The following is a 17,224-nucleotide window of genomic DNA, read 5'->3' as shown; positions in this document are numbered from 1 at the left end:
GTATCGAACACCGTCTCAGTTTTCTCTGAGCCACATGACAGAGAACTGAATCCCTTAACGTTGCTTGTATTTAGATGTGGGTGAGGACAAGGACAAGAGTGAAGAGAAGCCACTGGAGGAAGATCATTACCAGTAAAGGGGGAAGAACTAGGGTTGATTTCATGAAGTCCTGATACTAAAGGGAGAAGACTATGACACTAGAGTCACAATGAGTCCTCACTGACCTTTTGGAGACTGAACCCTCCTTGATCCATGAAGCCTGGCCACAGGTGTTCCTAGGCTCCATGGGCCTGGCAACAGGATTGTTATCTAGGTCTGTATGAGTCCTCACAGTGAAGCCACCCAATCTTTTAAGACCATCAAAAGAATTATTACTGGTTTTATTTTATTTTATTTACCTGAGAGAGAGAGAGAGAGAGAGAGAGAGAACATAGACGGAGAGGGAGAAGCAGACCCCCACTGAGCGCAGGGCTCGATCCCAGGACCATGGGATTATGACCTGATCCAAAGGCAGACGCTTAACTGACTGAGCCACCAGGCGCTCTTAAGGGTTATACTGTTAAACTATCAACCAACCAAGGTCAGTTTCTAGTTCAATGAAATCTGAATTATTTGAGGAATGATCACTTCTTCCAATACAACCTCAAGACCGCATTGGCAGGGCAGGAAGCAGATAGTGCTGCAGACACTGTGTTTCATGGGGAACGTCTGGCCTGGCTTCTCTGTGCTGGTCTTGCCTTGTTGCTGGTCCTAGTCCTCGTCCCAAATCTCACAAGCACTTCTCTTTAGCCTCAGTATCTCTACCAACTTATCCACACTCGCGGCCTTACTTCCTTTCTGACAATGAGATTCTGATCCTCCTGGAGTTGAGAGGCAAAAAACACTGATTTAAAAAAAAGGAAAAAATATATCACATTGACCAGAGCCTTCCACGGCCATCTCTTTCTTGCACACACTACCAAGTCTTCGTTGACTTTTGTCTACTTCCCTCAGCCAATCTACGACCAAACAAAAGCCACAGTGGTCTGGCCTCCTTTCCAGGGACTGCCGAAAACCTCAGGCTAGCCCAGGTTTGTCTGTGGGGGGTTTTACCCTCTTCTGAATGTTAACAGATGGGACTGCTCTGAGGCACACCGCTGGCCTTAATCAAAAATCATTTTGTGTTTTTCTCATGCCTGGGACTTTGGATGGCTATGGGCCTAGGGAGATTTCAGGGACCCCTTAGCCTGGACTCAGATCTGTTGCTGTTATTAGGAAGGCCTGAAGATATGTAAAACTTGATTTTGAAGAAGATACTATTTCTTCAGGTGTGAAAAATGCTTTGTGTTAGTTTAGGTCTGTTAACATATTATTCGTAGGAGTCCCTCTCCACCAGGCCAGATCTTCCAATGCCTGTTACAGAATCTAAGTGCTAAAGGTTCACAATATATACACTTCCCTACTCACTAAGCCATAAGGTGTTACCCAGTACAAAATCAAAGTTTTAGTCATCTCGGTGGTCCCCCCCACCCCCCGCCCCGCGCCTACTAGCACGAGGCCTGATATTTGAAAAAGGCTCAGGAATCATGAGGGAAGGAGAGTGGAAGGGGTGAGAGGGTGGCACGAATTAAAACATTTTAGGACCAGACATCGAAATTATATGTTTGATATTATAAAATCTCCTGAACACACCCATCATGGAGAGGAAGCACAAGCTGTCCTCACTTTTCCTGACCACTACAGTTTTTTCTCAGGTCAAATTATCCTTTGAACCTGTACATTCTGTCACATTAGGGGGGAAAAAAAATGAAATCATCAAAGTCCTCAGCCAGCCTCCATGTAGGACCAGGACTGACCTGTTTGTGCTAACAATGTGGCTATTCTCTTCGTGTTTTTAAGGAAATGTTTGGAGATGTCACTGGGCTGTGTGGTCTAACTGGGTGTCCTCTTAGATGTCATCCCACTGAGAGTTATTCTAGAACAGTGCTACTCTGGCTATAATAAGTACATGAGTTACTTTTAAGCTAAAATTTAAATGTTAAATTATGTAGCTAAAGCTTCTATTTAAAAAAGTGATTTGTACTAGCCAAACAAGGTCTATTTTAAGAATTGGCAACATCATTATCTATGTTTTCCAATGTGCTTGAAATTGTACATACTGTGCTTTCAGCTACTTCACTGAAGTTCAAAATCAACATTATTAACATGCAAAACAAAAAGTAATTTTTACTGAGAAGATTTCCACAGAAGTCAGGTGTCTATGAATTGGATTTCCAGCAGAAATGACCTTGGTGAGGTGAGCAATGATAACTTTATCCCTGATGGCTAACAGCAGGATGACATGATAGGTAAAGTTATCTCTAAGTTGGCAGAAAGTCAATATAATTTATCCTGAAAAGAATTCTAATTTCTCACAAGTGAAGGACAAGTAGCTCACCCTCATGGACTTTATACTCTAGAAAGAGGACACAACATAAATAATAAATTTGATAAATTACCTATTATATAAAAAGATTATATAATTCTATTGGAAAAAGAAAAAGTTCTACAAGGTCAGGGATGGGAAATGGGTTTGGGAAGAGTAGTATTAAATGGTCCAGGGCTGGCTTTGTTGAAAAAGTCAGAGTTGAGAAGAGACTTGAAGGAGATGAAGCTTTGAAGAAATGCTTTGAGATTTCTTCAAAAAAGAAACCTTCCACCATGACCTCAGCATACAGGATCAAGTGGCCCTCCAGGATTCCAGTAGAGACACAGGGGCTAAGGACAAGAAGGCAAACAGTCCTAGCATTTTTCTGCTCTTCATCAGGGTGAGACGCTGATGCAGTTCCACATCAACTATTTAGCAATGTTCCCAACCACGCACATCAGTGGTAGTGAGCTTGTATGCAAGCATGTGTTCCAATGACAAAGTCCCTTCTCTTTCTACTGGCCCTGCCTGCATCTCTAGTATTTTGGGGTCCCTAGCATCATCCTCCATGGACAACTATAAGGGAAGCTTTATACTAGGGTCATTCTTTTTTTTAAATATTTTATTTATTTATTCATGAGAGACACACAGAGAGAGGCAGAGACATAGACAGAGGGAGAAGCAGGGTCCCTGCAGGAAGCCCAATGCAAGACTTAATCCCAGGACCCCAGGATCATGACCTGAGCCAAAGGCAGATGCTTAACTACTGAGCCACCCACGTATCCTTATACTAGAGTCATTATATGAATTTCTATATTCATATTTGAGATATAGTAATGGCAGTAAAAACTGGAATCAGGACTTATTTCCATATTTACAAAACTGAACTTTGATCTGAGAAGTCTACCACTGAACAGACTTAAACCATACTCACAATTGATAATAAGTAGATCAAGTGATCACCCAACACTATATGTCTTAGGCAATTTAGGCTGCTATAACAAATTACCATAGGCTGGGTAGCTTAAACAACTAATATTTATCTCTCACACTTCTAGAGGCTGGGAAGTCTGAGATCAAAGTACCAGCAGATCCAGTGTCTGACAAGGGCCCCTTTCTGGTTGGCAAATATCCATCTTCTTGTTGTATTCACACATGGTGGAGAGCAAAGGAGGAAATAAGCTCTCTCTCATCTCTTCTTATAAGGGCACTAATCCCATTCACAAGGGCCCAACCCTTATGACTTAATTATCTCCCAAAGGCTCTACTACCTAATACAATTATGTAGAGAGTTGGGATTTCAACATATGGATTTCGGGCCGGGGAATACACTCAGCCTATAACACTATGAAAAATCATTTTTAACAATATTATTAATGTAGATTGACTGCAAGTCTATAAATGTCTATATACTTCAGCCTTCATTATATTACACATTCAGTTGTTGCTTGTGCTTTCAAATTTTAAAAAACCATTGCTCAAGTTCTCATTTCTCTTTGAGTATCCATGAGGGCTGCCAAATATCTGGTTAACCTTAACCCACACCCCAATGCCACGGGCTGAAAGAGTCAAAGGCCTTCCATGTCTCTCTAGATATTCCTGTAATTTAATCCCTCTGATTTCATATCCCCTTGTCTGCCCTCACTGCCCTCTCCAACCCATGTGCATTCAGAGCCCAGCTCCTACACTGGGTGCATGTGGTAAACCACACTATATAAAATTTACTATATTGGAATGTACCATCAATTGGCACTATTCACAATGGTGTACAACTGTCATCACTATCTGGTTCTAGTTTTCATCACCCCAGACAGAGACCTCATAACCATGAAGCACTTGCTCTGCAACCACTACTATACTTTCTGTCTCTATGGATTTGGCTCTCCTGGATATTTCATGGAAGTGAAATGATATACTATGTGGCCTTCTGTGTCTGGCCTCTTTAACTTAGCACAGTGTTTCCACGGTTCGTTCATGTTGGGGCATGTCTCAGTTTCTATTCCTTTCAATGGCTGAGTAATATTCCCCACCATATGGATATACCACATTCTATTCATGCGTTCATTCACCAATAGACCTATGGGTTATTTCCACCTTTTGGCTACCATGTATAGTGCTGCTATAAACATTCATTTGCCAGTTTTTTGTTTTCAATTCTTTCTTACATTAATTTTTGTTTCTTTTTAAGGCCACTCATTTCAAGTATGACAGGAAGCTGGTAGGTTTCCTAATGATGTGGGAGATGGTGAAGCAGTCAAGAGGAGTCACATTACAAAGTGAGCTGCCTTCCCTCATCTCTCTGGCTCCAGATCTGGGTCTCCTACAGGCGCCAGGGACAAACCTCCCGTCTTTTCACTCCTATTTGTTCTCTTCCCAGTGAGGTCCCTTGAGGTCTCTTTTTTTTTTTTTAACCCAAGAAAATTTGTCAAGGAAATTCTTCTAAACAAAATAGCCTTCTTGCTGAAAGGAATTCTGCTAAATATAATTTTCTTCATCTTGTTACATAAGGACCTACACATAGGAAATAAACTGATAAACCCTAGAAGCCAGAAAGCACATCTCATCATGGTTTCCATATGATGAGGGTAAAGACACTGAGCAGAGGTCACTTCTGCCCTTTAGGTAACCCATTAGTTAACTGGGTACTAATAGGCAATGGAACCGGGACCTAAATCAAGAAAAATATCTTTGTGGAATGTAACATAAATAGAAAGTAAAAGAGTAGGAAGCTCTCAAACAAATCAAAACATATGTATCACTCTTTTCCCTACAGAACACCAAGAGGTAAGTCAAGATCACCAGAAAATCTAGAATCTGGCTAAAATCAAAATGCAAGAGTTAGCTTGACACAGCCAGTGGAAACATTCCAACAATTGAACATAGAACAACAAGTCAATCTCAACAGTGGCTGTACTAGCAAGAAAGAAAACAGAACAATTTTTCTGTTGAGTTACAAAATATTTGCTGATGCCTACTATATGCCAGATGCTGTATGAAGCTCTAGGGGAGTCACGCTCAGCCCATCCCTCAAAGGATTCCCATTGAGGAGAGAGGGAGAGAGCCATCTAGACAAACAATTTTAAGGTTATAGGCTACTAGACTGAAAAGACACTAATGAAAAACGTAGACAAGTATAGGGATGATAGCAGAACAGGCACATTGCACCACACAAGAGAACTGTTGATTATACACAAGCCTTTTTAACTTCATCTCTTCCAGCTCTTCTGTTGCCATCCTATTTCAAGCCCTCATGACTCTCATTTCATCTCCTGAATGTATTTGCTAATGGCTCTTTCAGACTCCTCAGCTCTCCTCCCTGCAGTCTGCCCTCCACTCTCACCTGGCTTACTCACACAAAATTTAAATCTGATAATAATGACCATTCACTGACCATTTTCTAGCGTCAGGAATTGTTCATCATTTTACATTACTTCATTCAATCCTTCCTTTACAAATGAGGAAACTGAATGACAGAGTTGATAATTTTCTCAAGATCACTGAGCTAGTGAAATTAATAAGCTAAGTGGTACAGCTGAGATTCAAAACCAGTTGTGTCGGGATCCCTGGGTGGCGCAGCGGTTTAACGCCTGTCTTTGGCCCAGGGCGCGATCCTGGAGACCCGGGATCGAATCCCACGTCGGGCTCCCGGTGCATGGAGCCTGCTTCTCCCTCTGCCTATGTCTCTGCCTCTCTCTGTCTCTCTGTGTGACTATCATAAATAAATAAATAGAAATTAAAAAAAAAAAAACCAGTTGTGTCTGAACTCTTTTGCTTAACTATTGCCATATATTGCCTCCTTTAGCAGCCAAAATTCTTGATATGTAAACTGATTTAAACAGAGAAGGGTTTTATTTTTAAAAATATTAAGCATAGTCCTAATTCTACTTAAGATGTAGAAAATGACAAGATACCCTAACAATATGAAAAATGAATGATTTAGAATATAAAATTTTTCCTTTCGTTGAGATAATCAGATCACAAAATTCTCATAAAAGCTGCAGGTAGAGAACATACATTGAAAAAAGCCCTCCAGGATCCAGGGCAACTTACTACACATAGGTCATAGCAACTTACTACCAGAAGAATTTTAAGTCTGTGGGACATCACAGGTACACATACAAACAACAAAACTGAAGCCCATCCACACTGCTGATTAGACTAACTCAACTCTCCACAGTAATGGACTGATAGAATAAAACATGTACCTATTTCTGGTTTATCTCATTCTCTACTGCACTATCCACAGTGTCCAGCATCCAGGGAAAAATTACAGGGGCAGCCCAGGTGGCTCAGTGGTTTAGCACCGCCTTCAGCCCAGGGCCTGGTTCTGGAGACCCGGGATCGAGTCCCACGTCGGGTTCCCTGCATGGAGCCTACTTCTCCCTCTGCCTGTCTCTCTCTCTGTGTCTGTCATGAATAAATAAATTTTTAAAAATTACAAAACATAGTCATACCTCATATACTATAGGTTCAGTTCCAGACCACTGCAAAAAAATGGAATATCCCAATGAAGTGAGTCAAATGAGTTTTTTGGTTTCCTAGTGTGTATAAAAGGTATGGTTACACTATATTATAGTCTACTAAGTGTGCAATAGCATTATGTCTAAAAAATACCTTCATAAAAAAACCATTGCTAAAAAACTTTATTGCTAAAAAATGCACCTTTTCACTGGTGAAGGGTCTTGCCTCAATATTAATGGTTGTGATGGATCAGAGTGATGATTGCTGAGGTTGGGATGGCTGTGGCAATTTCTTAAAATAAACAATGAAGTTTGTGAGTTTCCTTCCACAAGTGATTCTCTATAGCACGAGATGCTATTTCATAACATTTTATCCACTGTAGAACTCCTTTCAAAATTGGAATCAATCCCCTCAAATTCTGCTACTTATTTATCAACCGAATTTGTATAATATCCTAAACCTTTTGTTGTCATTTCAGGAGTCTTCACAACATCTTCACTAGGAGTAGATTTCTATCTCAAGAAACTACTTTATTTGCTCATCCATAAGAAGCAACTTCTCATCTGTTCAAGTTTTATCATGAGATTGCAACAATGCAGTGATATCTTCAAGCTCTGCTTCTAATTCTAGCTCTCTTGCTATTTCCACCACATTTGCAGGTACTTCCTCCAATAAAGTCTTAAACCCCTCAACATCATCTGTGAGGGTTGAAATTAACTCCTTCCAAACTCCTTTAAATGTTAATATTTTGACTTCTTCCCATGAATTATGAATGTTCTTCATGGCATCTAAAATAGCAAATCTTTTTTAAAAGGTTTGCAAATTCAGTTTTCCCAGATGCAGCAGAGGAATCACTGTCTATGGCAGCTATCACCTTACAAAATATATCTCTTAAACAAGAAGACCTGAAAGTCAAAATTACTCCTTGATTCATGGGCTACATAATGCATGTATTAGCAAGCATGAAAACAACATTCATCTCATTCTATATCTCCATCAGAGCTCTTGGGTCACCTGAAGCATTGTCGATGAGAAGCAGTATTTAGAAAGAGTTGGATTTGTTTATTTGTTTGTTTTTGAGCAGTAGGTCTCAACAGTAGATTTAGAATACCCAGTAAACCATGTTGTAAACAAAGTGTTACCATCCAGGCTTTGTTGTTCCATTTATAGAGCACAGGTAATATAGAGTTAGCATAATTCTTAAGAGCCCTAGGATTTTTGGAATGATAAATGAAACTGGCTTCAACTTAAAATCACTAGCTGCATTACCCTATAATAAGACAGTCAGCCTATTCTTTAAAGCTTATTTGAAGAAATAATAGCTGAAACTTTCCCTAGCCTGGAGACATCCAGGTTCAGTCATCACAGAGAGTTCCAAACAAGGTGAACCTAAGGAAGCCCACACATGACATATAATAGTTAAAATGTCAAAAATTAAAGATAAAGAGAGAATTTTTAAAGCAGCAAAGAGAAGTGATTAGTTGCACATAGGAGAAACCCTATAAGGCTGTCAGCTGATTTTTCAGCAAAAACTTTGCATGGCAGGAGGGAGTAGTATGAAAATATCCAAAGTGCTGAAAGGGAAAAAAAAAAAACCTATAACCAGGAATACTCTAACTGGCAAAGTTATAATTCAGAATTGAAGGAGAGAAAAACAGTGTCACAGATGACCAAGTTAAGTTTATCCTCACTACCCTGATCTTACAAGAAATGTTAAAGAAAATTCTTTAAGTGGAAAATAAAGGTAATAATTAGAAGTAAGAAAATAATGAAAGGAAAGGAGATTCACAGAATAAAAAGCTGTAGAATAGGCAACATTATACATCAAACAGGGAGGCAAGGAGTAAAAATGAGGTTCTTTGAAAATGTGTTCAACTTAGACCATCAACTTAATATAGACTGCCATATACTCAGGATGTTATATGTGAACCTCATGGTAACCACAAACCAGAAACCTATAGTAGATACACAATAAACAATTCGAAAGCAAGCACACTACTATAGAAAGTCATCAATTACAAGGAAAGAAAGCAAGAGAAGAAGAAACAAAGAAGAACTACAAAAGTCAGTAGAAGATAATTAACACAATGGCAACAAATACCTACCAATTATTACTTTAAATGTAAATAGTCTAAATGTTCCTTTTGAAAGACTAACAAGAGACAAAGTACACTAAATAATAAGGGATCAATCTAACAAGAAAATTTAACAATTATAAATATTTATGCACCCTACATTGAAGCACCTAAGTATATGAAGAAAATCTTAACTGACATAAAAAGAGAAATTGACAATAATATAGGTGGACTTGAGCAGGTGGACTTCCCAGGTGGACTTAATAAATACATATAGAATATTCCATCCAACAACAACAACAACAGGACATTCATTCTTTTGAGGTGCACATGGAACATTCTTAAGGATAGATTACATGTTAGGCCACAAAACAAGTCTCAATGAATTTAAAAAGATGAAAATCATATCAAGCATCTTTTCCAACCACAATGGAATGAAACTAGAAATCAATTACAAAAAAAAAAAAAAACTGGAAAAACACAAATATGTGGAAGCTAAGGCACACGCTACTAAACAGCTAATGGGTCAATGAAAAAATTCAAAGGATATAAAAAAATACATGGAGAATTATGAAAATGAAAACACAATAGTCCAAAATCTTTAAGATGCAGTGAAAGCCACACTAAGACATTTAGAGCAACACAGGCCTACCTAAAAAAAACAGGAAAAATCTCAAACAATCTAATCTTACACCTAAGGGAACTACAGAAAGGACAAACAAAGCCCAAGGTTAGTAGAAGAAAGGATGTAATACAGATCAGAGAGAAAATAAATGAAATAGAGACTTAAAAAAATAGAAAAGATCAATGAAACCAAGAGCTGTTTTTTTGAAAAAAAAAAATAAACAAAATTGATAAACCCTTAGCCAGAGTCATCCAAAACAAAACAAAACAAAACAAAACAAAATAGAGAAGACCCAAATAAATAAAATCAGAAATGAAGAAGTACAACCAACACCACAGAAATATAAAGGATTATAATACTACAAAAAATTATATGCCAAATAATTAGACAACCTAGAAGAAATGGATAAATTCCTAAGAACATATAATCTTCCAGAACTAAATCAGGAAGAAATGGAAAATCTAAACATATCAATTAGTAGTAATGAAACTGAATCAGTAATGAAAAGCTCCAAGGGGGGTTTGGCTGGTCCAATCTGAAGAGCATGAAATGAGTGATCTCAGGGCCATGAGGTCAAGTTCCATGTTGGGTCTAGAGATTACATACTTATACACATACATACAGACATACACACACAAAATTTTTAAAAAACAACAACTCCTAAACAAAAGTCCAGGACCAGATAGATTCACAGGAGAATTATACCAAGTATTCAAAATAGTTTTTAAAAAATCTTTTTTTTAAATTTATTTATGATAGTCACACAGAGATAGAGAGAGAGGCAGAGACACAGGCAGAGGGAGAAGCAGGCTCCATGCACCGGGAGCCCGACGTGGGATTCGATCCCGCGTCTCCAGGATCGCGCCCTGGGCCAAAGGCAGGCGCTAAACTGCTGCGCCACCCAGGGATCCCTCAAAATAGTTAATAGCTATTAACTATTCCAAAAAGGAGAAGAGTAAGGAATGCTTCCAAATATGTTCTACGAGTCCCACATTATCCTGATATCCTGATATCCAAAACCAGACAAATACGACAAACAAAGCAAACTATGGGCCAATATCCCTGATGAACATAGATGTAAGAATCCTCAACAAAATATTAGCAAATTAAATTCAACAATACATTAAAAGGATCAATGGGGTGCCTGGGTAGCTCAGTCAGTTAAGAATCTTACTCTTGATCTCAGTTCAGGACTTGATTGCAGGGTCATGAGTTCAAGCCCTGCATTGGGCTCCATACCCAGCATGAAGCCTACTTTAAAAAAAAAAAAAAAAAAAGGATAATTCACCATAATTAAGTGAGATTTATTCCAGGAATGTAAGAATTGTTCAATATCCACAAATAAATCAAGGTGACATATATTAACAAAACGAAAGATAAAAATTGTATGATCATCTCAATAGATGTGGAAAAGCATTCGACAAACTTCAACATCTTTGTGATTAAAACTCTCCACAATGTGAGAAACTTAAGGGCCACATAGAAAAATTATATAGCTAACATCAGGTTCAATGGTGAAAAATTGAGAGCTTTTCTTCCAAAATCAGAAAGACAAGGATCTCCACTCTTGCCACTTTTGTTCAACATAGTACTGAAAGTCCTAGCTACAGCAATCAGACAAGATATAAAAGGCATCCAAATTGGTAAGGAAGAAGTAAAACTGTCACTATTTGCAGATACCCTGATACTATAGAGAGAAAACTCTAAAGAGTCTACCAAAAAGCTATTAGAACTGATAAATAAATTTAGTTTCAGGCTACAAAATTGATGCACAGAAATCTGTTGTGTTTCTACACACTAAAAACAAAGCAGCAAAAAGAGATTAAGAAAATAATCCCATTTACGACTGCATCAAAAAGAATAAAATACCTAGGAATAAACTTAACCCAGGGGGCCAAAGATCTGTACTCTGAAAACTACAAAACAGTGATGAGAGAAACTGAAGATGACGCAAACACATGGAAAGATATTCTGTGTTCATGGACTAGAAGAACAAATATTGTTAAAATGTAGGGCCATTTTACTGCCCAAAGCAATGTACAGATTCAGTGCAAACCCTTTCAAAATACCAACAGCATTTTTCACAGAACTAGAACAAATAATATTAAAATTACAGGGAACCACAAACACTAAAGCAATCTTGAAAAAGATTTTAAGATATACTACAAAATTATAATAATCAAAGCAATACGGTACAGGGACAAAAACAAAACAGATCAGTGGAACAGAATAGAGAACTCAGAGAACTGAAGGCTAGAGAACCCACACTTGTATCATCATTTAACTATGGCAAATAAAGCAAGAATATACAATGCAGAAAAGGCAGCCTTTGTAACAAATGATGCAGGGAAAACTGGACAGCTACATGAAAAAGAATGAAACTGGATCACTTTCTTACACTATACACAAAAATAAACTCAAAATAATAATGAAAGACCCAAATATGAAACCTGAAGCCATAAACTCCTAGAAACTACAGGCAGTAATTTCTTGGGCATTGGCTTTTGCAACATATTTATGGATCTGTCTTCTCAGGCCAGGGAGACTACACCAAATTAAAAAAAAACTTCACTCAACAAAGAAAACTATCAACAAAATGAAAAAGTAATCTACTGAATGGAGAACATATTTGCAAATGATATATCCATTAAGGGGTTAATATCCAAATTATATGAAGAACTTCTACAACTCAACACCAAGAAACCCCAAATAATCCAATTAAAAAATGGGCAGAGGATCTTAATAGACATTTTCCCAAAGACATACAGGTGGCAATCAGATACATAAATTGCATTTCCCTGATGATTAGCAAGGAGCATATAAACACCACAATGAGAAAGCACTTCACACTTGTCACAATGGCTAGTATTGAAAAGGTAAATCACAAATGTTGGTGAGGATATGGAGAAAAAGGAACATCTGTGCACTGTTGGTAGGGATGGAAACTGGCACAACTACTCTAGTAAACAGTACAGGGTTTCCTCAAAAAATTAAAAATAGAAATGCCATATGATCTAGTAATTCCACTACTGTGTATTTATCCAAAGAAAATGAAAATTAATTTAACAAGAACAACAGATGGAGAATTTCAGCAGATTGATGAAAATTTTAAGTCAAATGAAAACTCTAGAAATAAAAACATATCAGATATGAAATATTCCTTTAATGGGTTTATCAGCATACTCAACAAAGCAGAGAAAAGATTTAGTGAATCTGAAAATAGGTAAATAGGTAAATAGAAATTATCCAAACTGAGGCACAAAGAGAAAAAAAGAGAGGGAAAAACACATTCAAGATCTTGTGAAATCATTACAAAAGGAGAAAAGATAAAAATTTTTCATTGAATCAGTAAAATTTTTCATTTTTCAAAATTCATGAACCACAAAACCAAGAAGCTCAGAGAACTCCAAACAGAATTAAACACACACACACATATACACACACCCACACACACACACACATCAAACTGCTGGATATCAATATTCAAGAGAAAAACTAGACAGCAATCAGGGAATTAAGAAATAATGACCTTGGGATCCCTGGGTGGCACAGCGGTTTGGCGCCTGCCTTTGGCCCAGGGCGCGATCCTGGAGACCCGGGATCGAGTCCCACATCGGGCTCCCGGTGCATGGAGCCTGCTTCTCCCTCTGCCTGTGTCTCTGCCTCTCTCTCTCTCTCTCTGTGACTATCATAAATAAATAAAAATTAAAAAAAAAAAAAGAAATAATGACCTTATATAATAAAAAAGAAAGATAGCAAACTTTCTTAGAAAAAAATTGTAAACCTGAAGATAACATAAGTGACAATGTCTTACAGTGCATAAACCACAACAACAACAAAAAAGTCCATTCGGAATTTTTATGCCCAGAAAAAAATCTTCCAAAAATAATGATTAAATAAAAATTTTCTAGACAAAGAGAATGCATTATCAGCTCTTGTGCATTATGAATGTTAAAGGGTAATTCTTCTGGCAGAAAGATTGAAACTAGATTGAGATTGGGATTCATACAAAGGATTGAAGAGTCCTAAAGATGGTAAAAAGTGGAGATAGATTTTTTTTTTGTTTAGGATTTTTGAAACATTATTAGTTGTCTAAAGCATAAGTAGTAACTATGCATTGTGAGATTAATAATATACAGAGAGGCAAAAAGTAAATCAATAGCACAAAGGATAGAACAGAAGAAATGAAACTATACTATTAGAAGATAAATTATTTGGTTGAAGTCTGTCCCAATGGGGCTTTTTCTATAGACCTACATTGTTGGAAACGCTTCATAGTTTCCTTTATTCACAGAACTGTGTGTTAGATCCATCTGAAAGAACTACAAGATATATCTGCTAAAACTCTGTGAAAGACCTAATAGAAACATTTTAAAATCTTAGATATTGGCATATCCCAACAATCTGTATAGTTCTAGAGTGTAATAGTTTAGGGGTGAAAATGATTTGAACTCATTCACATTGAGGATATTTGAAATTGAGAACCAGCCAGATCCATCTACTAACCCTAAAGGTGGCCCTGAAGTAAATAAACTGAATCTCAAAGATTACAGAACTGATAGTGACAACTGTGGACTAAATAAAGTTCTTTTTAAAAGAGCTATTTTAAAGATTATAATTCTGACTTTGGAGGAACTACAGTAATTGGCAGTGGAAGGAATCACATCGGGACCCCTGGGTGGCGCAGCGGTTTGGCGCCTGCCTTTGGCCCAGGGCGCGATCCTGGAGACCCGGGATCGAATCCCACGTCGGGCTCCCGGTGCATGGAGCCTGCTTCTCCCTCTGCCTGTGTCTCTGCCTCTCTCTCTCTCTCTCTGTGTGACTATCATAAATAAATAAAATTAAAAAAAAAAAAAAGGAAGGAATCACATGTAAAATTCCTTAAATAAAAATTTGTTGACTTTGGAGTGCCTGGGTGGCTTAAGATATGCTCTCTCTCTCTCTCTCCCTCTCTCTCTCTCTCTCTCTCTCTCTCCCTCCCTCCCCCACACACACTAAAATAAATCTTTAAAAAACTTATTCACATGGTTAAATGTGAAAAGTTAAAGATGTTTATTGTGAATCCCAAGCAAACACTTAAAGAAAAATACAAGATTACATGTAACTAATAAGCCAATAACAGAGACAGATGGAATTATTTAAAATACCCAACTAAGGGATCCCTGGGTGGCGCAGCGGTTTAGCGCCTGCCTTTGGCCCAGGGCGCGATCCTGGAGACCCGGGATCGAATCCCACGTCGGGCTCCCGGTGCATGGAGCCTGCTTCTCCTTCTGCCTGTGTCTCTGCCTCTCTCTCTCTCTCTCTCTCTCTCTCACACTGTGTGCCTATCATAAATAAATAATAAAATAAAATTAAAAAAAAAATTAAAAAAAATAAAAAATAATAAAATAAAATAAAATACCCAACTAATTTGAAAGAACATAGGAAAACAGAATGAAAGCAGAGATAGGATAAGTAGAAAACAACTAGCAAGATGGAGATATAAATCCAACCATAGCAATGATTATATAAAATATAAATAATCTAACACAATTAAAAGGTAGAGATTGTCAGATTGAAAGAAAAAAACCATCCACAAGGATGTCACTTTATTTTTTTTTTAAGATTTTATTTATTGATTCATGAGAGACACAGAGAGAGAGGCAAAAACATAGGCAGAGGGAGAAGCAGGCTCCTCAGAGGGAGCCCCATGTGGGACTCTATCCCCAGACCCAGGACCAAGCCCCGAGCCGAAGGCAGACAGACTCTCAACCACTGAGATACCCAGGCATCCCAAGGTGTCACTTTAAACATAAAGATACAAAAATTAAAAAATTAAAAAACAAACATAAAGATACAGATATATTAAAAATAAAAGAATGGGAAAATATTTACTTTACTATGTGAACACTAGTCAAAAAGAAGTTAGAGAGATTATATTAATGTCAAACAAAGATAACTTCAGAATATTTCCAAAGGTAAAGAGAAGCACTTATCTATGGATAAAGGCACCAATTCATCAAGAAGACCTAATAGTCCTAAATACCTTTGCACCTAATAGAGCAAGTTATGTAACGGACAACTGATAGGACTAAAAGGAAAAAACAGACAAACACACAACTATATATTGAGACTTCAATGTTCTTCTTTTAGTATTTGATAGAACAAATACCCCCCCAAAAAAATCAGCAATAATACAGTTGACTTGAGCAACACCTTCAGCTAACTTAACCTAATTGATATTAATAGAATACTCCACCCAGAAGTAGAATAAGCATTTGTTTTCAAGTGAGCATCAAACATTCATCTGGATAGACAATATAGTGGGCCGTAAAACAAATATTAACAAATTTAAAAGGACTGAAACTATACAAAGTAGGTTGTCTGAACAGACTGGAACTAAACAAGAAATCAATAACACAAAGATTTTCAGAAGGTTCCCCAAAGATTTGGAAACTAAACAATCCACTCTTAGATAACCCTTGAGCCAAAGGAGAAATGGCAAGAGAAATTAGTACATATTTTGCATGGAATGAAAATACAACATATCAAAATGTGTTGAATGCAGCTAAAGCAGTACTTGGAGGGAAATTTTATAACCTTAAATGCTTCTAGTTTAAAAAGAATAAAAGTCTTAATAATTAAAGTTTCTGTATTAAAAACCTGGAAAAGAGCAAGTTTTATCTGAATATGCAGAAAGAAACAAATGATAAAATAGAAACCAGTTAAATAGAAAAGAGAAAAATACAGAACATACATGAAACTAAAAGCTAGTTCTTTGAAAATTTCAATAAAATGTAAAAACCTTTAGCCACACTGATCTAGAAGAAGGTAGACATGAATTATTTATATTGAGAATGAATGAAAAGTCACTACAGATGTCATAGATATTAAAAGGATAGTAAGGAAAAATCAGGAATGTAAGGCTAATAATTTGATAACTTAGATAAAACGGGTGATTTAAAAGGCATTCAACTACAAAAGCTCGTTTAAAAACGATATATGACTTGAGTAGCCCGGTATTTATTAAAGAAATCGGAGGCCTAGTTTTAAAAGTCCCCACAAAGAAAACTTCATGCTCAGATAATTTCACTGATAAATTCTACTGGACACTTAAGGGGGGAAAAAAATACCAGTTCTAGTCAATCTCTTCCCAATTCATTTATGAGGCCAGCGTTACCCTGACAACAAAACCAGACAAAACAATGAAGAAAAATAAATTTGAAAAGTCTTCAACAAAATATTAGCAAGTTGAATCCATCACTGTGAAGGAATTTGAATCATGACCAAGTAAGGTCAAAGCAAAATTTGTTCTACATTTGAAAATCAAGCAGTGTAATCCACCACTAAGGAGGGAAAAAAGAAAAAGCCCATGAGGATCTCAATAGATGCAGAAGATAACATTTGACTACATTCAACATCCATTTGTGATAAACATTCTCAGCAAATGAGTATAAATGGCATCCCTAAAACTGGTAACAAATGCATATGAAAACCTATAGTTACCATCATACTCCGTGGTGAGAGACTAAATGCTTTCCCCTATCAGATTGAGTTTGTTCTCACTGCTGTTATTCAAAAACCATTAAGGACCTCGGTAGAGCAATAATTCGATAAGGAAAAAGGCACCTGCGTGGCCAGGGACCAAGCCCCAGGCCAGGTTCTCTGCTAAGCAGAGAGCCTGCTTCTCCTTCTCCC

At 37.3% G+C, this 17,224-nt stretch overlaps 1 non-coding gene across 1 annotated transcript; it reads left to right on the top strand.

Moving 5' to 3' along the window:
* Positions 1 to 13,764: 13,764 nt before the first annotated feature.
* LOC121494103 lies at positions 13,765 to 13,882 on the top strand. The gene has a single exon (XR_005988740.1). It is a non-coding gene; the product is annotated as a small nucleolar RNA SNORA18 (small nucleolar RNA).
* Positions 13,883 to 17,224: the final 3,342 nt, after the last annotated feature.

This window comes from Vulpes lagopus, chromosome 6 (assembly GCF_018345385.1).
Source record: "Vulpes lagopus strain Blue_001 chromosome 6, ASM1834538v1, whole genome shotgun sequence".
Classification (NCBI taxonomy): Eukaryota; Metazoa; Chordata; class Mammalia; order Carnivora; family Canidae; genus Vulpes; species Vulpes lagopus.
Note: the sequence above shows the minus strand (reverse complement) of the source record. Positions and strands in the feature narration are given on the sequence as shown.